Below are 25,857 nucleotides of genomic sequence, written 5' to 3'. Positions count from 1 at the left end.
TTCTCAGAGCGAAGATCTTTCCCATATCCTACCCTCTTTGTATCAAAGTACTTTACCTGGTGCATTAGCCATTGTTTTTTTTTTGTTTGTTTGTTTTTTTTTTTTTTGTCTGCTGATCAAGAACAGCAAGGCTTGTAACTCACAAAACATCTCCTCTCTTTTGTTATGGCAACAGCTTGCTTCTGACAGATGATGTACCTGCCCATTTCCTTATTCTGCTCTTTCTTGACACTATGACATTTAACAGGGTTCAGACTCTGTTTAGTGTCTTTCTTCCTCTCACCAAGCTTGCTATTCTCCACTAGAGTCATTGGCTTTGCCTATTAAATTATATGACTTCCTGGGGAACTCCAGGTTTCATCTAGTCTACAGGAAAGAATAATAAAGATCATTAACTTTTGAGGGCTCACTATGCAACAGACACAGTTCGAAGCACTCTGCACATAATGATTCAATTACTCTTCACAGCACCCACGTGCGGTACCCCACAATTATACCCAGTTCACATATGAGGAAACAGAGGCACAGCGACTAAGTAATGCTCCCGAACTCCAATGTCTATTAAGCGATGAAACAGGGATTTTAGCTCAGGTGTACCAGCTTTGTTAATCAATCACTGCCACTCTGCAGAAATTTGTGGTACAAATTTGTGTACAGAAATTTGTACAGTATTTGGGACTTCATTTTGTGGCCTGTATTTCTGAGATAAAGATATATACCTATTTCTTTGAAGATAGAGTTTTATTTTCTCTTCCTTTTCATTCTTTTGTTTTAGATAATATCAAAAAGAGAGACAACTTTCATTTGCCATGTTAGCAAGCAGTCTTTGTATTTATTCATTTATTTTCAGTATTTTGAAATTTTATTGAAACAACTTTATTTGTATTGACATATAGTTGACATATAATATATTAGCTTAAGGTGTAGAACATAGCACTTTGATATTTATGTGCATTGTGAAATGATCCCCATGATAAGTCTGGTTACCTTCTGTCACCATACAAAGTTATCAGAATATTACTGACTATATTCCCTTGGCTTTATTTTAGGCCCCTCTGACTTACTTACTTTATAACTGGAAATTTGTACCTCTTAATGTATTCTATCTTGCCCCTACTACCCCTTCTGACAACCACTAGTTTGTTTTCTGTATTTATGAATCTCGTTCTGCTGTTTGTTTGTTTGCTTGTTTATTCATTTGTTTTGTTTTTAACTATACAAGTGTATATGAATTGCATCATACAATATTTGTCTTTCTCTGTCTGACTTATTTCACTTAGCATAATACACTGTAGGTCCAACCTTGTTACAAATAGAAAGATTTTATCCATTTGTTTCAAGTTTATTTTGAGAGAGAGAGTGTGTGTGTGTGTGCGCACGCGCGCGCACACACACACACACACACACACACATATATGTATATATATACATACGTATATGTATATATATACATATACGTGTATATATATATATATACACGTATATGTGTATATATATATATATATATACACGTATATATATATATATATATATATATATATATACACGTGTATATATATATATATGCATGAGCAGAGGAGGGGCAGAGAGAGGGAGAGAGAATACCAAGCAAGCTCCATGCTATCAGCACAGAGCCCAATGCGGGGCTTGATCTCCTGAGATCATGACCTGAGTTGATATCACGAGTCCCACATGCAACCAGACGCCCAAGATTTTAATCTTATTAATGGCTGAGTCATATTCCATTATGTATATGTATATGTATGTGTATATATATATATATATATATATATATATATATACATAAGTATTGTGTGTGTATGTGTGTGTGTGTGCGCGTGTATCACATCTTCTTTATCCACTTATCTATCAATGGACACTTAGGTCGCTTCCGTATCTTGGCTGTTGTGAATAATGCTATAATGATGATAGGGTGGCATATGTCTTTTTGAATTAATGTTTTTATTTCCCTCAGATAATACCCAGATGTGAAATTGCTGGATCATATGGTAATTCTATTTTTAATTTTTTGAGGAATCTGCATACTTTTTTTCTATAAAGCCTTCACCATTTATATTCCCACCAAGAGTGCACAAGGGTTCCCTTTTCTCCACATCCTCACCAAAACTTGTAATTTCAGAATTTATTTTTAATGGCATCTGGAGTCCAGTGGAAGTAGTTTTGGAATTGCCCAAAAGGGACAGCCAGTTTTTTAACTCTCTAATTGGGACTTATGTATTCTGTTTACAGATATTGGCAGGTTAAAGCCCAGGGAAGAAAAGGAAAAGCATGGTTACTATCCTCTGGTGCTTATACTCGGTTTCTACAACTACAAAGAATTATTGCCTACAATACAGCAAAGGCCACAATGCGGCAAGAATTCAGACAAGTCAAACTATCAGGACCAGTTCATATCTCTCCTGGTTGAATATTTTCTCCAAAACAGGTGGACTACTGGCTGAACTCATTGGGGCATGCAAGGAGAAGTCAAGAAGTGAGGGGTCTGAATTCTCCAACTGCAAACTGAACTAGAAATAACACATATTTTCAACACATATATTCAACATTTATATACAATATACAATTTCTTGATTTGTCATTTGCTAACCAGGCAAAGAAAAAGAACATCTGACAATGGAAATAACTCAAAGGCTAGAGTTGATGATAGAACTGACCATCATCTTCCAGTGTCACCTTTGAGGACTCTCTTGTCTCTATAAATGAGGATATTGTTTATCCTACTTAGCTCACAGAAATCATGAAAGTTACCTCTGACATCAGATATGAAAAGTCTTTAGAAAAATAAGTGTTACCATATTTTTTGAAAGGTATGTTCTGGTTGACAAAGCATTTTCAGATGCGTTATTTCATTAGGGCTCTGTGAAATACCCCATGAGTTAAGGAGAAGTAAAGTAGAGGCACACCTGATTTATGTGGCATCACAGAGATAAAAATGCTGCATCTGAATGATTCAATGGATCTCATTTATTCACATTATGTGACCTGAGCTGTAGAGGTGAAGTCTTGAACACATGTTGAGAGTCTAAAAACCAAACACCCCCAACTATGTACTAATCAGACACTGTTGGCCCCATTGTGCTGCTAGAGAAACTGAGACTTCACAAGGTGAAGTCGTTTACATGTATATCAAGTGAGCAAGTGGTAAAACCAGCAGGTGAACCTTGTCCTGCTTAAAAGTTTCCCATATTTCCACTCTATCTTGATTTATGATTTAATTTCTCCTTGCAGTAATAGAATTTAGCTTAGGTGCACCGATCTCCAGACACCAAAGAAATGATCTTTTCCTTATAAGCTTATCACTGGACTTCATTTTTAGTGTCTTTTGTCACTGTTCATTTTTTAGAGGCCAAACAAAACAAGTAATCTTTTCCTCATATTATTTTTAGCAGAAGGAGATCCAGAATCAAAAAGAATTCAACAAAATAACACAGCAGTAAGCAAAACAACTTACTACGGTCCCTTTTGTAGTTCAATTAGTGGATGTGGTTTTCCTTCAACTGGCAAGCTCACCTCAGACAAGGCAAGAAATATCTAATACTTCTCTGCATGATAACTGAAGGATAATTTTTTCTAGGATGTCATGTACTGATGATAAAACTTGTTTAACAGGATAAATATAATTGATGTGGGGTTAGATGATGATACCTTTTACAAAAATAAATGCTTATTTTCACAAAATATGTTTACCCAGCAAGTAATATAGGAAGATAATGAGAGAGGCTAAAGTTCACATTAGTACAAAAATTGACTGGAGTTGAGTGGCCCGGATCTCCCTTGGTTCATGAGTCCATGGCTCATACTTTTCTGAAGCATCAGTAACAGAGGAGGAAAACCTCAGAGTGTCAGGCTGCAGACTAACTTTCCTCAAATTTTCCAAAGTGTAAGAAGGAGTCAAGAGGGATATGAACTCTTGTTTGGAGAGGCAGAATTTCTCAGCGAGGAGTGGGGGGGGGGGGGTAATTAGCTCCAGAAACTTGGATAACGGGGTATTAGAAAGGCAAGGGAAGTTGGGAAGGAAGGAAGCACATATGTTGTTTAATATCCCTCTGTGGGATGAACATGGAAATGGAACCGTGTCATTCCCAGTTTGTACTTTGTAAGTGAAGATTTTAGTAAATTTTGCAATTAAAGTAGCACATTACAAGCACTCATTGAATATGGAAAACTAGACTTTTTGCAAAGCGATGCCAAAAAGGTTCATAAATGAGATGCTGATTGCTCCCACAGTAAGACCAAGGTATGATACCAAAGTATTACATATTTTTTTTCACCCTCCATTCAAGTCTTGACCAAGGGCATGGAGAACAATTCTTTTGTTAGTACGTTTTCATTTAGTATATGAAGTACAACACAATGGTGTAATTTTCAAAATTGAACCTGCTCAAGGGATCATTAGCATTAAACAAAAATGTCTTATTTGTCAGAATACGTATTTGTAGCCTCAAAAAATAAACTTTAGGCTAAACCAAATAAGAAGGAAAAAATAATCATATATCTATATATTGTTTTATATATTGTCTTCTAATTATTCATTTCAGAACTTTCAGTTATATAGACTCTAGATTTTAATACACTTCTGAAGTATGACTGAATCGCACAGGTTAACCAGCTATTCTTGGAAACAGCAATTGTCAGCTACAATGTTCAAAATCCATGCATAATTGCCCCTTTATGAAGAGCAATGATTTCCACAATTATAAGATAGTGCAACTCAACCCAGCTTCTTATAAATGCAATGGGACACTTGTAAGAATATACCATTGATATGAATCCACTAACAACTGCAAGATCAACAAAATGTGTATTATTAAAGCACATGTAAGAGGTGGCAGTTGCAGAATCATCCCAGAATTTATCATCAAAAGCCTGGATTCTAGTCTGCTTACAGTACTTACTTTGCCTTGGAGAAAGTCACTTATTTTCCCTGAACTTCAATTTCCATGCCCAGAAAAGGAAATTCCTTCTAACCCTGATGAGTCATGGGCATTTTTCACGGCCCAAATAAATAAATGAACAAACCTACTCCCTCCATTACTATAGTAATGGAAAATGCTCAAAGTTGGAAAAGGATATTTGTTATTCTCCAAACTATATATCTATTATTCTTCATAAATTTCATAATGTTTTACAGTATTATGGGACAGACACTTGCCAATAAAGCCTAAGTGTTTCTTTGTTCTTAGAAGCTTAACACTTACAAGGATAATGACTAAAACCATGACTGCTGTGCAGGTGCAAGTAAACAAAAGCCTTTGGATATGGGACATGTTTGGTGATGCCATGAACATTAAATCAAATTATTTAGCTGAAGACAGAAAGTGAATATCTAAAGTATACTCTGAGAAAAAAAAAATAAAACAATCTTTGCCACTAATACATAGTGGTACATTAGGCATATAGAATACTTTTTAAAAAAAGTAATCTCTATGCTCAACATGAGGCTCAAACTCATGATTCTGAGCTCAAAAGTCACATGCTGTACTCACTGAGCCAGCCAGGTGACCCTAGAATATTTTTTTTAATGTTTATTTATTTTTGAGGGAGAGAGAGAGAGGGACAGAGCATGAGCGGGGGAGGAGCAGAGAGAGAGAGAGAGGGAGACAGAGGGAGGGAGACACAGAATCCAAAGTGGGTTCCAGGTCTGAGCTGTCAGCACAGAGCCCGATGCAGGACTTGAACTCATGAACTGTGAGATCATGATCTGAACCAAAGTCAGATGCTTAACTGACTGAGCCACACAGGTGCTCCTAGAATACTTCTTCTTAAGCAGATGATTCTGCTGTATGGAGACATGGGGAGAATGTATAGGGATAGATTCTAGGATTTCTTCCTTTTAAACAAATTAGTGGGATATTGGACTAGTGATAGTGAGGTGAGGTCATTACTAGCAACAGATAAAAATGCTTAAAGCTAAAATTCCTATCAAAGTATTATGACTTTCCTGCAGGGCTAAAATTAAAACAAAAAACCCCACAATGATCATCAAAGTAATAGCTATTAGTTGCTGAGCTCTTTCCCAGGGACAAAGAGACCAGAACTTCATATATCTTATCTCTGTTACTCATGACCACCTTTCTATGAGGTCAGTATTATTATTGCCCCATTTTACAGATGAGGGTATTTTTCTCAAGCCTGGATAGTTTGTCTCAGGTCAAATAATAAATAACTTAAGTAGGATTTTACTCTAATTCATTGTAGCTTCATGATCTGAGTAATATTATATTATCTTCTCTGTTCATACTCTGAAATAGTGATATCTCAGAGTGATCTCTGAGTGATCACAAACTAAAACAGGAGGTAGAAATTTTTTGTGAAATTATGGAAATAGGAGCACATGTTCCACTACTTGGTTGCTTAAACTCATGAGTCAAAGACAGCTATAGTAGAATAGCAGATTTAGAGGTTCAATGAGAATTCGAAAGAAAAAAATCGCAGGGTTTGCCAGATGAGTGACTATCTCCATGAGATCCATTTCTCTCTGAGAAATAAATAAACACATACGTAGGAATCTGAGATCCAATAGCCGGGTAACAAGGCCAGACTGAGCACGGCCAGAGAAACAACCACCCGGATGTGCCAAATGCCAGTTCTTCCGGGAAATTACGAGACTGCTGAGGGGAAAAGCTACAAGCACATGACATAGAATAGGTAAAAGTCGGTGTCCATGAAGTCCTAGTGTTTATCTGATGCCTCCTGGCACATGCAAAAAGGGAAAGTTAAATGAAGCAAATAGCAACACGCATTTCTAGCTCCTACAGATTGTCAGGAGGTGGACAAAAGTGAGCTGACTGGTGATACTCGCAAGTGCACGCACAAACACACACACACGCACACACGCACACACACGGTGGTAAGGTTGGTGGGGCTTCAGCCTCCCAGCTAGTCACTTTACTTGCCTGAGAATGGGAACTCAGACTCTACAGAGTCAAGATTAAGAATCTGCTTATTTCTCAAAAAGCTCATAATTAGCCTTAATTATTTCCCTTAAGTGAAGATAAGCCAGAGTTTCAATTAAGCACACAGATTTGTTACATAGCAGTGCCACATTGCTATTACATGACTAGAGAGTGTGTGAATATAGCTACTTAGAAGCCCCATACACACATAATACCATTCAGTTTTATTGGGAATGATGCCTTTTATTTAACCAGTTTTGTAACTGATCTAGTAATACATTTCAGAGCCACCCAGTCCGACATGGGGGACTTCTGCAGGTGAGAAAAAAAAGAAAGAAAGAGAGAAAGAAAGAAAGAAAGAAAGAAAATAAAAAAGAAAAAGAAAAAGGTGTATTTAATCTCATCAAAAATGTGCTCAATTATAATTTATGTTTTATTCCTCTGAAATGTTTTTAATTCTGAACATATTCTGCTCTTAAAGAGAAGAATCTTTTTTTTTTTTCTGGGCCAGTAAAGAAAAAGAAACACAATATTAACTCCCCAAATTAAATCCTGGGATCAAAAGATTAGACTCTTTCCTGGTGTTCACGTCAAATATCCTGTTTGTTTTTCCTTAGGACTGGAGATCATTTACCGCAAAACTATTTGAATGAAATATCTGGAGGCAGTCTGTTTATTGTCTACAAATGTGCACATGTATTGTTTTAGCATACGATAGAAAGAATGTGTCTTGTTTTCTCTAGGCTTCCTCTTTAGGACTAGAATTTCTCTGCGATCATAATCATGGTGATGAGAGTTACCAATATAACTATGATTTATTGAGTGTCTACTATGGATGAGATCCTCAACACATATGACTTCCATGCCTCACCAGAATCCAATGGTCTGATTAGAGCCATTATCTCCCTTTACAAATGAGGAAAGCAGTACCCTTTAAAGTAGTTCCTCAAGCTGAGCAATGGCAGGGCAGGGTTAAGATTTGAACCCAAGCATGAAGAACTTCGAACTTCGACCTTTTGTCCCGTCTCATGCAGAGCAGTGCGGCTGTGGGGTTTTGCCTCTCTTTGAACGTGATGAGTGACACAACGGAATAGAAAAATTTGTATAAGTAATACAATGGAATCTTACAGCAACACATTCAAACACCACTCTCTAAGATTAGCAACAAGAACAATAAAATCGTTTCTTTATTTTCTTATGAAGAATTGTCTACAGAAAAAGAATCAACTTGTCAGTCTGCCTTCTTAGCCAAAAACACATAGATGTCTGTCTCTCTGGTGTCATTTGTATTATTTGCGTTTATTTTGTTTGTTGTGTATGTTCTCAGAGTATAATATTACTCAAGTGCAAAGTGAAGACAGGCTGGTGTAGTTCATTCATTAATTTTCACAGCAGTTGGTTCTCTGCTGGCATTTAAAATTAACGTAAGGAGAAGTTTAAAAAAATTAGCTTCATTTCAAATCACATAAAGCACTATGATACTCTAGAAATGCTGCAAACTGATTAAATTGAATTAGTGCCAGATAATCACCCAGCAAAAGAGAGAAATATTAAACACTATATATCCCAGGCAATTTCAAAGCCCTGTCTTTTAGTGTTTAAATGTTATATAGTATCAAAGACGACATTCTAGTTAATACCACATGATAACAAATACACTAGAACAGAAATGACAAATACATGGTACCTCATATGGTAGAATAATTCTTTGGACAGTCTTGCTAATAAAAAGTGTAATTTGTAACTGTATATATAAAGAAGCCTAGAAAGTTTAAAGGCTGTATTGAAATTACCTCGTCCTCAGAAGGACGAGAAAGTGAGAGAATATTTTTGCCTCATGACCAGGTCAGAAGAACATAATGAACAGAGATACTGCTAACAGAGTATACTTATTTGTGGACAGATCGATAGCAGCTTTAACTTTTTTTAGGTTCTTCTATTAGAATAACTGAGAGCCCTTTCACCTTGTAGGATAAGTCAAAACAAATAGTCCATTTTCTTCTGGCCAGTGCAAATCCATGGACAACACAGAATTGGATTTATTTGACAGAACCCTCGAATACCAAAAGAACCTTGAACTTATTTATTGCTCTAAATATTATAAAAAACAATTTTCAGTAATATTTATTTCACTGCTATAGCCCATCTGAACAACATTTACGTTTGAGTTAATTAAAATCCTTGCAACTTTCACACTGGTGACAAATTGGTGACAATTCTGCATAAAATCCTTATGTTGTCTGCATACCATTCCCAATTTTCTATCTAAAGTCTGATTTCCACTGTATATTTTATATTTTAAATGCTAGCTCTATTTTTCCTCTTACCTTTGATTTTCAGCTAAGTTACCCTAGATAAAAGGGTGTTTTAGAAAGTGGAGAATGGATTTGCCTTCAGTATAATTCTACATAATCACTGAATATCATTGAACATTTATGTTAAGAACCACAGACCACCTTTCAGTTGTTCTTGTGCTCAGGCATTCACAGTTAGATGACACATCATTGTTTCTAAAATACAGCCACAGGTTGGATATTCAGACTATATTGAGGGAAGTGAAGAAAGGAGATCATTACCTGGATAACTAAAGGTATAGAAAGATCTCTGTGGACTTCCAAATAAGTTAAATGTATTTTTTAAGTTAACAGGTGTCAGAAGTCTACTTGCTCTTCTACTGGATAAAGTTGATTATTAAAAACCTTCAGGCAAACTCCAGAAATATTGCTGGCCCTAAGCACTGCAGGAAAATGGTGGGCATGAAATGGAGAGACCATTGCATGAATGCTTATCATTGTAATGGGCAAGGGAGGACCAGTCACAGGAATTTCAGTCTTCTAGATCCCATGGAATGTCAAGACCTGTGAAATCTATGACCCCACGTACCCTTGAGTCTGCCTGAAGAATGGTCTTGGCCCTCCTTTTCTATGTCTCTATTTGGTGAATCAGGCTGTGATCAATTTTATGTGGCTACTTGACCAGATTATGATGTCCACTTGTTTGCTCAAACACCAATCTGGATGTTGCTATGAAGGTATTTCTAAGATATGATTCACATTTAAACCAGTAGAGTTTGAGTAGAGCAGATTACTGTCTGTAATGTAGGTGGGCCTCATCCAATACATTGAAGGAGTTAAGAGAAAAGACTAAGGGCTCTCTAAAAAGAAGAAATTCTTCCTTGAGAAAGCCTTCAGGCTTGAACTCAACATCAATTCTTCCCCAATCCCCACTCTCCCATCCTGTCTTGCATATTTCAGACTTGCAGCCCCCATAATCATGTGAGTCCATTCTTTAAAATCTCTCTCTCTTTATATATATTTATATCTATATCTATTAGGTATCTAGATATAGATACAGTTATCCATTAAGTAGGTAGATAGATAGATAGATATCATAGATTGAGATATAAATATGTAGACATATCTATAGATAGAGATATTGATAGAAATATATAGATACATAATTGTTTATTTTTTTCTGGAGAACTATGATAAATACACAGACATTCCACCTCTAAGCTGGCTTAGCCTTATGTATATGCTTCAGTCTATTCAAGCATCCCTTGAGTGAGGCTGTTACAGGATTGTCGGGTCCTGGTTCCACATACTTATCAGGTCTTCTGAGCTTTCAAGTTATTTTGCCCTCCCCAAATGGCCCAATATCGAGAAGCTCCTCTAGTTCTACCGCGTTCCCACTCTCTTGACCAAGCCCTCAATAGTAAAAAAGTAGTTTCTATCTTATATCCCTGCCCACCGGCCAAAGGGATATTTACTATACGACTGAGACCTCCAAGCTTCTAGCTCAGAGCCCTCCAAAATGATCCTTCCCATGGGTCTTTGAAGATTTTAACCAAGGATACTTAACTGTAGTTGGAATAATACCAGAGCTCATAAGCAAGTATATACATTAAAACCAAATGGTGACCTTGACCTATAATTTTATTGCAACCAACATTTCTGTGAGAGGCAAGTAACAGCCCACTGACATTAATGAGCTTACTGAATGCAGACATAATGGTACAACTAGTACTAGGCACATATATATGCATAGCCCAGGATGAAAAACAAACAAATTTGGTCACATTCAAGTTGGATAGTGTTATAGGAGTTATAAATGTGGCAGACTAAGATTTCTTCATCTTGAGTTTATCATACGTTAGAAAAGTCAAAAACTTTAGAACAAGAATCCATAATGTAAATATTAATGTGGCTTTGAACAACTCAATCCAAATAAGGGTAATTAATCTTAATCTTGCATTCCAAGCAAGTATTTTCATCTTTGAAGACATAATGTAAAAAATGCATCCATAACTTTAGTCTACTGTGATTTCTACTTACTATAAGCTAATATTGATGGTGGAGGTTACTTTGGCTTTTTTTGTACCTGTTTGCTTAAGTTTTGGGGGATGTGAAAGGAAGGAAAAATTAGTGGATAGATATCAAAGTTGATGAAATCATGGAAATGAGTACTAAAAATACCTAAGGGTTTCCCATGGGCCAAGCTTTTATAAATTTCTGATGGCCAGTCCTCAACCCAAAAGCATTAATGTCAATCTCTGTGGGGAGGGGACTGAGAGAGATATTCAAGTTTTTAAAAGTTCTGTGAGTAGTTCTAATGTTCAGACTATTACACCACAGAGCCCTGACTCTTGGAAGCATAGAATGTATGTCAGAAGGTGCTTTTCCCCTGAGGTTCGCATATGGAAAAGCCAAGTACCAGGTGAATGGTGAAATCTGGTCATTATGGAGATGTGTGGATGAAAAGGTTAGCTAAGTGATATACTTTATGCATGATGCCTGATACACTCGTGATGGCTTTCTAACAACCTGGGTACTTTAGAAATAAAACCTCAGAACCCAGATCCAGTCAGACAAGTCAACAAGCCTTGTAAGAGGGAAAGGGAAAGCTGTGAGGTTGAGATCACTTGTCTACTGAGGCAAAGGGGGTTCAGGAGAACACTGGAGAGAACGGAGTACCTGCCTGAATACTGGCATTCCAGCAACAACAGCCTATTTGGAAATAAGACCTATTCTCATCGAGACAAAAAATTAATTCAAAACATTTATGGCTGTTGATGAGCTTCTGAAGAGGAAGCAAGGGTATCCCTGAGAGGTTGCAACCAGACAAGCATCGAGTGAGTGGGTGCTTCATCCCACCATGTGCTCCCAAAGTGATTCCTTTCAACAATATATAGATAATATCTTGAAATAATGTTTAAGATGATAATGAGAAGTTAACTGAAGTATGAAAAAAAGTCAACTAGTTCATCACATGATTGACACAACAGCAATGAGACCTTGAGTTATGTAGAAAAGGAGTCAAAAGGTGTTGCTTTTCAATGCACTAGCTTTCCCACCAACCAGTGGGGAAGGCCTGTCAGCCCCTCCCCCCAACTAGCTCTGCTTCTAAGATTTCCAGCTTGATGTCAGAAGGTGAGTTTTCTTCTGGAGATATTCTGGTTGGTGGTAAATTTAAGTGTTCACTGGGTCTCTAGTATTGCACAGATTTGAGATCTTACAAGGCTTCAAGTGTCAGAAGGAAGCCAGGCAGAACAAGTGTGCATGAGCCGGAAATGATGGCCGTGGTCTGTGAAATACTCAGCTCAAGGTGCTGGCTAAAGGCTTCTACTAAGGTAGAGCCACTCTAGTGGCAGTCTTCTATCACAGCATCAGCAAAGAGAGGCCCCCACACGCCATCAAAAACCCACAGCCTCTTAGAAGAAAAGAAATCACACGGTTCTGAGTGAGTTTAGATGCAAACTGGAAAATCTGGGCACCCATTATGGGACATCTAGAAAGGGAGTGTGATCATGAATCAAATAAGTATCATGTCTACGAAATGATTTAAAACATTAAGGACATGGGGCACCTCAGTGGCTCAGTTGGTTGGGTATCCAGTTCAGTTTCAGAGGTCATGATCTTGTGGTTCTTGAGTTTAAGCCTCGCTTTGGGCTCTCCACTGACAGTGTGGAACCTGCTTGGGATTCTCTCTCTTCGCCTCTCTCTCTTTCCTGTTCTGCTCGTGCATGGTCTCTCTCCCAAAATAAATAAATAACTGAAAAAAAAATTAATGACATACTGATGGTAACTATTATACTGAAAAGAGAAGAGAAAGTTTTAAAAGAACGCCCTTCCTATTTTTTTTGTTTTTGCTATTGCACTCTGCCCTTTTGTGTATTAATGCTGAAAATGAAAGGACCTCATATTTACAGAAGCTATGAACATCAAGTGCAGGTCACTGCTCTGGAGTGAAGTTTCCCAGGGTAGGCAAGACAAATGTTTATATCTCTTGAAAGTCGTGACGTTATCAGTTCCATAAGAACAATTGTACTTAGCACCAATCTGCTCAATTTCAGAAAAGTGTCATATAAAGGAAGCCTAACTGTCCTAGGTACTTGGGAACACCCAAACTTGTACAAGATCATCCCCATGAAAAAGGACATAAGTATGTACAGAGACTAGCATCAACACCAACAGATAGATAATACACAAGCAGTGTGGATAGCAATTTGCCAATATATGCAAATATTTAAATCCATTTTTGTAACATTCAATTTATCAGCACATGTATAAACAGACTCATTCTAATATTTTAAAATTCGAATTAATTGGCATGAGTTTATCCAATCAAATTTTAATGCAAAATTAAAGATCCTTATGGTGATGAAAATGTTCAGTTTCTTGACTTTATCACTCTCAGTATCCTGTTGGTGGTATTGTATTACAGTGTTGCAAGATTTTACCAGTGGAGAAAACGGAATGAAGGTTATATAGGATCTCTCTGTGTTATTTTACAGCTATATGTCAATCTACAACCACCTCAAAATTAAAAAGTTAAGTGTAAATATTAATTCTTATTTATATTCAGTTCTATAAACTTTTACAAATCCCACAGTTCTACCACCACCAGAATCAGGATATGGAAGAATCCCTTCACCTCCATCATTTCCCCATGCCGCTTTCTTATGAAGGGTTTCCTCCATTAGCAGCCCCTGACCATCAATGATTTATTTTTTGTTCTATATTTTGCTTATTCCAGAATATAATAATGTATTTCCTTTTAGTTCTGGCTTTTTTAATGTTTATTTATTTTGAGAGAGAGACTGAAGGGCGGAGGGGCAGAGAGAGAGAGAGAGAGAGAGAGAGAGAGAGAAGGGAGAGAGAGAATCCCAAGCATGTCCCACGCTGTCAGCTCATAGCCCCACTCAGGGCTCAGTCTTATGAATCGTGAGGTCATGACCTGAGCCGAAATCAAGAGTTAGATGCTTAACTGACTGAGCCACCCAGGACAACCCCCCGCCCCTGCCTTCGTTTTCTCTCTCTCGCTCTCTCTCTCTTTCTCTTTGTTTCTTCCTCCTTCTCTCTCCCCCCATGCCCTTCCCCTCAACCTCTCCCACCCTCTTCCTCTTTCTCCTTCTGTGCTTGTGACAGCATCCAGATATGCAATGTAGCCTTCCATTACTCAAATACTACAAAAACAAGCAGTGTCAGGTTTATTTGTGGCCTCCAAGCAACACACTTATATCTGAAATAGTATATGAGCACATTCACTGGAAGGTAGACTTTAATGATTTTCATCATTTAAGAACCCCTCAAAAGACTTGACAATATGGCTTCCCATCAATAATAAATATACTGCTGACTCCTTCATTCCTGAAAATTCAGGCATGAAGCACTGGGCTTAACTTTTGTAAGTGGTTAAGTAACATTAGTTCACATTAAACAGATCCCAAGTCATATTTGATGGAATTAGATTTCTGAGAAATGATCCTTCTGTGTCTACCTTCTTTGAAGACACATTTGTAGAAGGGGTTTAGAAATCGATTTGCTACTTCATGCACCCACTGTGTTTTACTACTTTGTGTCCTGTTTTGGGGAGATGTAGAACTTTACCGTCAAAGTTCTTAATCAGTTGTTAGAAAAATTAATTTTCAAATATGTGATTTTAATCAAAAGCAGAATATAAACTGGTCTGCAGGCATATCTTATGTCCTTATTCGAATTTCATGAGCTTTAGTTTTGAATTCAGTATTGTGGGCATTCAACACTGCCTTCAACAAAATGCTAGGGCCCAAACACTAGCAGATGGGGTTTTCAACATTTTGGTGTATAAAATATTCTCACTTGTCATTGAGTTAAATGTTTTTTTAAGTCATCTTCCAGATACATTCAAATGCATTCAATTTACCTTAGAGGAATAGCTTCAGCATCAGAAACTTTGCTAACCCCGAAAAGTGGCTAGAGAAATCAAGATAAAAGACTTAGTGTCTGTCTTCAAGGAATTCATAGTCCAGAAGAGAAAAGGAACAAATAAGCAAATAATTTACTGTATTTTCTGATGAGTGGCAGATGTTTCCAGGGGAATCTCAAACAGCACAAAGAAGGGTCTTCTAACACGGTATGCTAGCTGTCACATATTTTGGATCTGATATCCCTGCACTGGAACTTGACTCATACTAAATGAAAGGAAAAATTATATCATGCATTGAAGGAGAACGTGAGAAAAATTGGGGATTTCAAGTGGCTGGAATATAGAGTGTTGAGAGGATAGAGGGAACTGAAAACAAAGAAGGACGATGCCATATGAATCACACAGGATTTGAAAGGTACATTGATGGCCTGGACGAGTTTGGTGAGTATTGTTTTGATTTGACTACACATTTCATAGCAGCGCAATTTTGTTGTTGTTTTCGTTGACCAGAAACAAGCAGCCTAGGAACAGTCAGGCAAAAGGAAGATGATGGGAAGAAAGCAATGATAAGAGTTTTGATGTTAATTTGTTGGTTAGCTGTTAGTTAGAAAGATAGGTTGTGAATCCCACTCCATGAGGTCAGTCTCAGGAGGTGGGAGCCACACAATCCATTGCAGTTGGACTTCTGCATCTTTCACCATCCTTTCACCATCCTCTTTAATAAAAATATTCTTTTAAGATTGCCAACACCTCCATTTTTTTAGAAACGAGCTGTCCATACTGGTTGAATCACTGGTGATAATACAAAGATCCCTGGGTAACTAAAAAAATTCAACTTTCAGGGTGCATGGGTGGCTTAGTCGGTTAAGCGTCTGAACTCTTGATTTCAGCTCAGGTCATGATCTCATGGTTTGTGATTGGGCTCTGCACTAACAGATCAGAGACTGCTTGGAATTCTCTCTCTCCCTCTCTCTCTGCCCCTTTCCTGCTCTCACCTCTCTCTCTCTCAAAATAAATAAATAAATAAACATAAAATACAAAAATAGTTAAAAAAAAAAGATCAACTTTCATGAATTCCTCGATATGGTGATGATTCACTCTAGAGCACAAACAGACATAAAGCAGAGCTAGTTCAGGCTTCCTTTTGGGAACCAAAAGTGGACAAGAAGAGAAGGCAAAGTGTAGAAAACAGAAAACCTAAACTCAGAGACAGCAGAAAAAAAACAGAGATGGAGAGTAGACATTACAAAACAGAAACCCGGTACAAATATCAAAACTGGCAACAGAGAAAGTCCCATTTAAAAACTTGATTTTGGAAACTTTCTTTGATATAGTTTATTTTATTTTCTTTTGCCCTGAATTTTAAGGAATGAGAAGAAGCAAAATATATGGGTAACAAAGAAAATTTCATTTCGATGGGTTAGAATATTTTATATCAAAACATGACAGAATCAAGAGTGTGTTACTGCTCTCTGCAATTACTAATACAAAATATTCCCTTTTCTTGGAATGAGTTCATTCTGGAGGATATAAGAATAAATAGAGCTTAAAGCCTAGTGAATAATTTTTGGTATATGGTCATTATTTTCTACATCCTCACCATGCATGAGAAACTGTAAACTCTAGCATAATTAGAGAACTGTTTCCTCCTTGACAAACTGGCTTATGAAAACTGATTTTACATATCATATTAGCAATTTCAATTCTTAATGGAACAGAATATAATAAATAAGAAATTTTAATAACAAAATAACCCAGGGCTTAATTAAGCCATTTAATGTTCAGAAGCCACTCTTTTTGTCTTAGACTGCTTCATGTTCGTTATCAGGGATATCAGTTGATTTTGTTTGGGAAAACTACAAAAAAAAAAAAAAAAAGTAACCCACAGAAAATTATAATTGACAGGATACTAGATAAGCCACACTTTATTGTGAAATTTGTTGGATGGCATGTCAAAGATAACAAGTGACTTCGAGATTGAAATTATCAGTATCTCTTCTACAACTCTTTAAGCCATTGCCCATGTATCCTGCCATATTACAAGCAATTAATTACACATTGGTATCTCCTTCTTTACCCTGGGCTCCTTAATGACAAGGAGTTCTTATTGTTTATTCCCGGGTCTACCGCTAAACTTCAAATGGAAGTTCTTAATCAGCATCAACCTGAACTGATGAGCAAAAATCAAATGAACAACGTATGTGCATTGAAAAGTGAGATTGGCCTATTAAAATGGAAGAAGATGAAGGGATGTCTACAGAGATACAACAAAGCAAAATACCCTATCAATTTGTTTTGTACTCAGGGAAACTAAGAAACAAAAGTCAGCATGGAGCCACAGCAGGATAAAAAGCTGATGATACTTTTTATGCCGCTAATAGCTACCATATTGAGAGCCTGTGCCACCAAATGCCTGATCAAGTTTGGATCTAGCGGAGGGCTCTGGTAAGTTCAACCTGCGGGGTGGCATTTTATGTATGAGTGCTACAGGTAAAATCTCCATCTGGAATGTCCACAGTAAAATACTCAACTCCAAAGACTAATGAAATCTAAAGATTATGTAATCTTTAGAGTGTTCCCGCTGCCTCTACCTTTTTTCTTTTAATTCATGTGTCTGGATGTTTCTCCGGAGGTCTAATTAAAACCTAAAGAACATAATAAAATTGAAATGCTTCTACAGAAATACATTTGTTTCTTAAAACACAAAAAACTCTATAGAATAACAGGTTACCTGTAAAGTATCGTTAGAGAAGTGGATAGGTATTTGACATTTATTAGGCAAGAGTGGGAAGGGGCCTTGCTGTTATTGTGGGGGTTGGTGGGTTTTAAATTCAGGTCTAAATACACTGTAATGATGAGCAATTTAGCGATTAACTTGGGGGGAAAAATGAAAGGATCACAGCTATTGTGACTATCGAAATGACGTGAGTTTGATTTTGAACAATGTTTGAGCCACTTCTGCACATGTTAATAAAAATAACAATTATAGTAACAATAGTAAACATTCCATAACTGGGGGAATTTTATTGCTTCAAAGTGCCAACACATCCATCTGAGTTGATTCTTGTAATATACTGTGGCGGTAAGCCTGGAAATCCCGGTCCTGACCATTTTATGAAACTCAGAAGGACAGGTGTAGGGCATGCAGGCAGAAGAACCCTGCAGCAGAAGATAAGCTTGTCAGTAGTAGGTCTGGAAAGTCCTTTGAGACTTCTCTGTACTCTCAAGGGACGGAAGAAAAGCATTAACATTGCATCTATACTTATAAGGGGAGAAAACATTTTCTGAGTTAGTTCCCATCCCTTTACTAAAAACCCTCTGACTCTACTACTTTGTCTCCATTGTTCCCTTAAAAATCTTCAGGTTTTCTATCTCCCCTGTCTCCTATCAGGCTGACATTCTTTTGTCACTTAGTTAATTCATTAAAAAATAATCATGAGTAGCCTGTACATGCTGGGCATAGGTCTAAATGTCAGCCTAGTAGCACTGGAGTTACTATTTTAAGAAACTTAGAATTCACATTAGAAATATCTGCCCTCGGGCGCCTGGGTGGCTCAGTGGATTAAGCGTCTGACTTCAGCTCAGGTCATAATCTCACAGCTCGAGTGTTCAAGCCCTGTGTCGGGTTCTGTGCTGACAGTATGGAATTTACTTGGGATTCTCTCTCTACCCCTACCCCACTTCTGCTTTCTCCCTCTCACTCAAAATGAATAAATTAAAAAGAAAAAAGAAATTTCTGCCCTCTTTTCCCTCCCCCTCAAAGCTCTAAATATGCTATATTTTCATAATCTTAAAAATGAAAGAATGTTCTATTTTATTTATATTTTTATATGAAGCATGTTTTAAATTGTCATTTAAAATTTATGCTCATGTGTCTCGGTATGTCTACATGTAGAAATAAAAAACATAGGAGAGGGGATTATTTTTCTCCTATACCTTCCTTAATGATAATTTTTCCAGTAAAGAGGAAAAAAAGAAAATCTTCTAATATTATTGTCCATGCTATTTTATGTGATTATTTTATTAATAACATAATACTAATCACTTAGTATTATAATAATATCTTTCTTTATAAAAGTAAAGTTATAGCAATTATATCTCTAGAAATGTATCATAAATCCAGAAAAATGTAAGTCATACATTCATTATGAAAACATATAGGAAATGAAGAGATACAGTACATTACTCTCTAAGGAGAAAAGAATCTTCTTTGGAATTTTATTCTCTTTCATCTCTCTCTCTCTCTCTCTCTCTCTGTATATAAATATTTGTGTATGTCTTACATATATAGATGGATTGGATTATACATAGAGAATGAAATGAATAAGGATCTTTCTATTTCAATATCAGAACAGCTAACACTTGACTATCCAGAAAACGGATATTCTCAATTTTGGCTCACTTTTTCCACTCCCTTGCTTCATGTCGGCCACTGTATTTTTCCCGTCAATAACATATGTGTACATAGCAAAGAGAGAAAGAGGAAGAAAATGATGACTTTTCTATAAATCTGTTCTTTTACTTCTTTTTAAAAAAAATTTTTTTTTAATGTTTATTTATTTCTGAGACAGAGAGAGACAGAGCATGAGCAGGGGAGGGGCAGAGAGGGAGGGAGACACAGAATCAGAAGCAGGCTCCAGGCTCTGAGCTGTCAACACAGAGCCTGACGCAGGGCTCTAACTCACAAACCGTGAGATCATGACCTGAGCCGAAGTCGGTAGCTCAACCGACTGAGCCACCCAGGCGCCCCTGTTCTTTTACTTCTGACAAAAGTTTTGAAGGTAGAGAAGTTGGTGACTGAGATAAAGTTGAACATTTAACTGGTTGGTTGGCATGTATTTGTCTCTAATAATCACTCCCCTCTACAGATTACAAAAGGCAAGAGTCTACCCAAAGCTTTCTAGACACCTCCCATCTCATTACTTCATTCATTGGTCTAAAACTTTAGCCTCCGAAACTGGAGAGAACATTCTAAGATCACCCACTAATCACTGGAAGTTTAGGGGCTGCACTTTTTTTATTTGATACATGAAAGAAATTACAACGACATATCTAGCCCTGAGTTGTGAGTCATAAGTAAGGCAGGTGGTAGTGATTAGGTAAATTCATTGCCATCAAGCCCCAGAAGACAAAGAAGAATTTTTCCTGAGGAATGGTAATAATTCTTAAATTCTTATAAAGATAGCCATAAAATTGCTGAAAAATGAGATTAAAACTTTTTTTTTCTCCCAGAACTTTCAACTTTCCTGAGAATATTTTGACCTTTAGTAATATGTCTTTGTATACAGCAACCTGCAATTCTATGTGTTTTATAATATGTGGATTTATTTATTTATTTATTAGAAACTACTTTCTGACAACCTTATTTCCATTTTGTTTGCGTTTGTAGAGAGCAGCTTAAAACCACTCCATGGTTGTTCCTACCCATTCAGTGTGGTCTGAGCAGTGGGAACTGTGGACCAGTCTTCAGTGGCAAGCTGAGTGCTCCAGACTTCAGTAGGGAACCGCTGCAGGGCGCTGCAGAGGGCTCCTGCAGGCCGTTATCCTGTCCGGGACTTCAGGTTGGGTAGCAGTCAACTCAGGAGCTGGAGCTGCTCATTCACCCTGAAATTCCTCCTGGTCACAGCCTTTACGGCAGCGGTCTGCTCTTCCTTTTCAATCTCTTCAGGATCTCTGCAGAAGTAGAGATCACGCACGACCTCCCATGGATGCTCGAGGGGGATGGTGCCACGCACGCATAGGACTTCCTGGGCCAGCATCTGCCATATCAGACCCAGAGAGTGAACTCCCTTCTTATTGCAAAGGCTGGCAATGTCCACACAGGGCAGAGGAGAATCTGTGTTACACAGAGCAATGATAGGCAGGTTAACGTAAGATGCCTCTGAGAGAGACTGGTGGTCCGCCCTGGGATCAGTAACCACTCGGCTCTGGAAAGGCTGCCTGGATCTTGCTAGTGAATTTCCGGGAGTAACGTGGCCAGCAATAACAATGGTTCTAGTAGCAGCAGCAAACTTCAGCACAGCTCACTGGCCAGTATTCCTGGATGATATGACACTGACATCAGTTGGGTTTTCAATGGCAACAATGGCACGAGCTGCCAGCAGAAGCTTCTCCCAGGTTCTCTTCAGATTTATGATGTAGATACCATCACTTTTCCTTTTGTAGATGCACTGTTCTATTTGGAAGTCAAGGTTGGTGCCACCTAAATGGGTTCCTGCTGCAGGGAATATGAGGACACCCTCCTCCTTCACTTGCAGGACATAAAGGTCTCTGGACACTGTGAAAGTTTCCCTTTAAGTTATGACATGAACATAAAACACCTTGTGGCTCTCTCCCTGGGTAGCACAGAAAGGATACATAATGATGTTTTAAAATAGTTGTATGAAAGGTGTATTGGTTAATACAGTAACATGAATCTCTTTAGTTGGATCTCCTCAAGTGAGTTTGATCATTTTCTAGAAAATAATAAGGTATTAAATTTCCTAGGACTTTCTTATAAGAGTGCTTTTTGTTGGTTTTATTTTCTTTTTGCCATTGATTTTTTTAAATTAGGATCAAAACAAGGTCCACACATTAAATGTACCTCTTTTCATCTTTTATGTCTTGCAATTCATTTGTTGGAAAAAAAAAAATGGACTGGTTGTTGACCAGACTTTTCCACAGTCTAGATTTCACTGATTGTTTGCATGTGGGGTCATGTGATATATTTATGTCCTCTGTATTTAATGGACACTGGTCACCAGAGCTGGAGGCTTAATCTGATTCAAGATTAAAAACATTTTTTTTGCAACACTTGTTCATAAGTGAAGCTTTACACTTATATGAGAAGGCAGATAATGTCTCCTATTTTATGTTAATGGCCATTATGATCATTGCCTGGATTAATTATTTAATTATGGATTTTTAAAATACAAATATTCTGTGGTCAACATATGCTAAAATAATTAGAAATAACACTATAACAACAATGTCATCATTGGCTCTGCAGCTGGTATGGGAGGCTCCCTTTAATTGAAGACACCAGGAGACTAAAAATCACTCTAAACGACAGCATTTCTCAGCTATTAGGAACACGTGTGAAGCATATGCTAAGTATAATTATAAAGGAAGAAGAATTAAAATTTCCATCCAAGAACCATGTCAATTTGTTTGAATTCTGTGTGAAAATATCTTCGAACATGTACAGAAATGAGACAGTTTAAAAGACATTTCAATGAAAAGAAAACTCAAGAATATGGGAAGGTGAATTTTACTTGTAGTTTTTTACAGGACAATGAGACAATGCACAATCGCCATTTCTCAAGAGCTTCCAAATGCCCAGATTAATTAATTAAGTCATCCATCTATCCATCCATCCATCCATCCATCCTTCCAGTGAATATTGAGACCTACTATGTGCTAGGTACTGAGGATACAGCAGTGATCTTATCTTAAAGTCCTTGGTCTCAAAAAGCTTACTTACCTTCTGGTAGGAAACAATTTAGTAGAAAAAAAGGTTAAAAAATATTGTAAAGGAAATAATTTGATGTAGTGGTGTGGGATGAAAACCAAAGGACAAGGAAGGAGAGACTCAAGAGCAACTAGTCAAAACGGTTGAATGTACATTTCAGAGACAAGATAAAAGACAGACAGGTTTTCCATAGAAATGAATACTTTAAGTACATTGGGTCAGGTATGATACTGTGAAGCATCCCTAATAAAAATTTCCTTGTACATTGTACATTTCCTTGCTTGTCTACCTAAACATTTCCTACTTAAGTATTTCCTGATGCAGACCTCCATACCCTGCTAGGGCACCCGGCTATATTTTGAATTATTTTATTGCCCAATGACATGCCAGATTCTCTTGTCAACAGCCAAACCGTGTCTGTGTTCCTTAAAATGTATTCTGTGGAAAGTTAATCCTGTGAAATGGTCAAGGAAAGGGTTCTGTGGTTACCTTTTTTCAGGAAACATAGTTTACATTATCACCACTTGAATCAATCCAAAATCCATCAGAATATTCATAAAGAACATTATAGAAGCCCATTGAGTTTTGCCTACAAAATTCTTGTTATAGGAAACACCTAACCACCAATGGAAATGGTACCTAAGGAGCAGTCCTTAGGAAAAGCTTCCAGAAAAAAATAGTCTTTTCCCCATGCCTACAGCTGGATCAGTCAGCCTAACAGCCATACATCTCAATCAGAAGGTCTACATGCTGTTCCCTCCAGTCCCGATGCTTTAATTGACTGGTGCCCATTGGTAGCATGAGGCATAATAAGAATACTGTTAACATGAGAACTGTAACGCCGAGGGCATCTGAATAAATTACATCTGCTTCATGAAGCCTTCACTGAGCACTCTGTTGTCATTAGTTTTCTTTTTTTCTACGTTCCCATAATACTCATGGCTCCCATAATACTCGAATATCGGATGGCTCACTATTCAATATTTAATTGTACACAGGCTTGTATTTCTGGCTCATTGCTTCTGTCCTTACAGCTAATCATTCTCCCCTTCTATGTGCATGCTCAATATGTTTGAGTCACAACAAACTCTCAGAGTCCCCAAACATGGCCGGTTTTTGTTCACTTCTGGGCTTTTAAATAAGTTTTTTGGGATATCCCTCTGTCTTCTTCCCATACTGGCCAATTACTATTGGCTCTTCAAGGCTTAGGTTAAATAGCACTTCGGCTGCAAAACTTGCCCTGATCCAGAGAGTCACTCTGTCTTTGGTATTCTTGTGACATTTTGTATAAATCACACTGTCACACTTCACATGCTATAATAGTGTGCTATAAAGGTGGGCTTCTAGAACTATCCCCAACCTCTTGCTAAGAAAGGCAGAACTCTATCTTATTTATTTGTGTATCTGTTTTTAAAGACTTCTGGGAGATTCAACAAAGAAAACAAAAGAGAGACTAACTGATTTGAGGGGAAAAAACAACATGGTTTGTCAATATTTGTTGTTTTTGAGAGATAATTCTAATTTTTAAATTAAAATTGTAGGGAGAGAAAGGGTCTCCAAGTAATAAATTTTACCTAACAATGCCACTTTAATATTCAAAATTAAAGTTAATTTCTTTATTTTTGACTAAACTGAATATGTTGTTTCATACAAGGTCTCACACCCCAATTAGCAAGAAAAAATTACTAAATATCTAAGCTGGACTAAATTTGAGTCCAGTTTGATCATTAAACTTCCTTAAAGGGAGTTTTCTATCTTTCTTGCATAAATATGAGCAGTCTTTGGAATAACCTTCCCCATCTCCTGGACTCTTTTCCCCAACATCTAAATGTATGGTAGGGCAAACACCATATGCTTCATGGAAAGTAGGACATGGAAGGAAGGGCTTTCTGACCTTATGCCAATCCTTAGATCTCCAGAATTATATTTCTTTTGCATCTCTGGCTGTAGCATGCCTTACTGATACAGGTGGAGAGATGTTTATTCATGGTCTAATTTCTCTAGGCTTCAGCAATGGTTTTGGGGTACTCTGTTGACTTCACTTCAACTCAGCTTTTTAAAAAAAAATTTTTTAATGTTTATTTATTTTTGAGAGAGACAGAATGCAAGTGGGTTAGGGGCAGAGAGAGAGGGAGACACAGAATCAGAAGCCAGCTCCAGGCTCTGAGCTGTCAGCATAAAGCCTGACCTGGGGCTCGAACTCACAAGCCGCCAGATCATGACCTGAGCCAAGTTGGACGCTCATCCGACTGAGCCACCCAGGCACCCCTCAACTCAGCTTTAATTGGTGCTTGTTCTTGGTCCATCCTCTTTCTTGTCCCCTAGCATGGATGTTTACCTACATCCTCTGATGAGGTCACCTTGTCCTTCCATGAGTACCCTCGCAGCAAGTCATTAGCTGGCAAATCAACAGTCATACTCCACGGGAACCAAGAGCGATCAAGACAGCTCAGTGTTGCAACTCTCTCTGTCTAAGCACACTGGTCAATGTGACTGGTGATACAGGAGAGTGTATGAGATGACCTTCCAGCAGCACAGTAAATAATTTCTCAGTGCTTGTCTTAGTACCTAAGTCAGCTCTCTCTCTGAGTTTGATGTTTATCTGGCTTTTTCATTCTCCTTCCTTCTTTTCTTTTTCCTAAATACCTTAGTTCAAGAGAGGATCTAACTTGCTCTCTTCTTTTTATTTATCTTTCCTCATGTAAAATCTAGCCTGATGTCCTATTAATATGCTTAAAGAGGAAAACCAAAAATAAAATATAAGCAGTGCTTTGTCAAGAAAGTAGCTTAAATTGAACATTATAGTCTTGCTTGAAAATCCCATTTTTTACTGTAAGAGGTTGAATATTAAAATTCCTAATTTTTTCTCTCCTTTCCACAAGCCCAGGATTTGGATAATATGAGTCAAGTAGGGTGAAAATCACATACATGCTTAAGAAATCAAAGAGAGAGGGCCCACCCGGGTGGCTCAGTTGGTTAAGCATCTGACTTCAGCTCAGGTCATGATCTCATGGCTCATGAGTTCGAGCCCCACTTCTGGCTCTGTGCTGACAGCTCAGAGCCTGGAGCCTGGAGCCTGCTTTGGATTCTGTGTCTCCTCATCTCTTGGCCCCTCCCCCACTCATGCTCTGTCTCTCTCTGTCTCTCAGAAATGAATACATGTTAAAAAATTTTAAAGAAACCAAGGAGGAAAAACATCACATTAATAATTTTTATAATGTTTTCCATGTTAAAAAAAAGTGAATTTTCTGCCTATGGAGAGAGAATCTCTGGATCAAATAGCAATGAGTTATTGCACATTCA

The 25,857-nt window shown here is 37.6% G+C and overlaps 1 pseudogene; it reads right to left on the bottom strand.

Moving 5' to 3' along the window:
• Positions 1-20,501: 20,501 nt before the first annotated feature.
• LOC122225985 lies at positions 20,502-24,971 on the bottom strand (annotated as a pseudogene).
• Between the last annotated feature and the right edge of the window lie 886 nt (positions 24,972-25,857).

This window comes from Panthera leo, chromosome C1 (assembly GCF_018350215.1).
Source record: "Panthera leo isolate Ple1 chromosome C1, P.leo_Ple1_pat1.1, whole genome shotgun sequence".
NCBI lineage: Eukaryota > Metazoa > Chordata > Mammalia > Carnivora > Felidae > Panthera > Panthera leo.
This window is presented reverse-complemented; position numbering and strand designations above follow the sequence as displayed.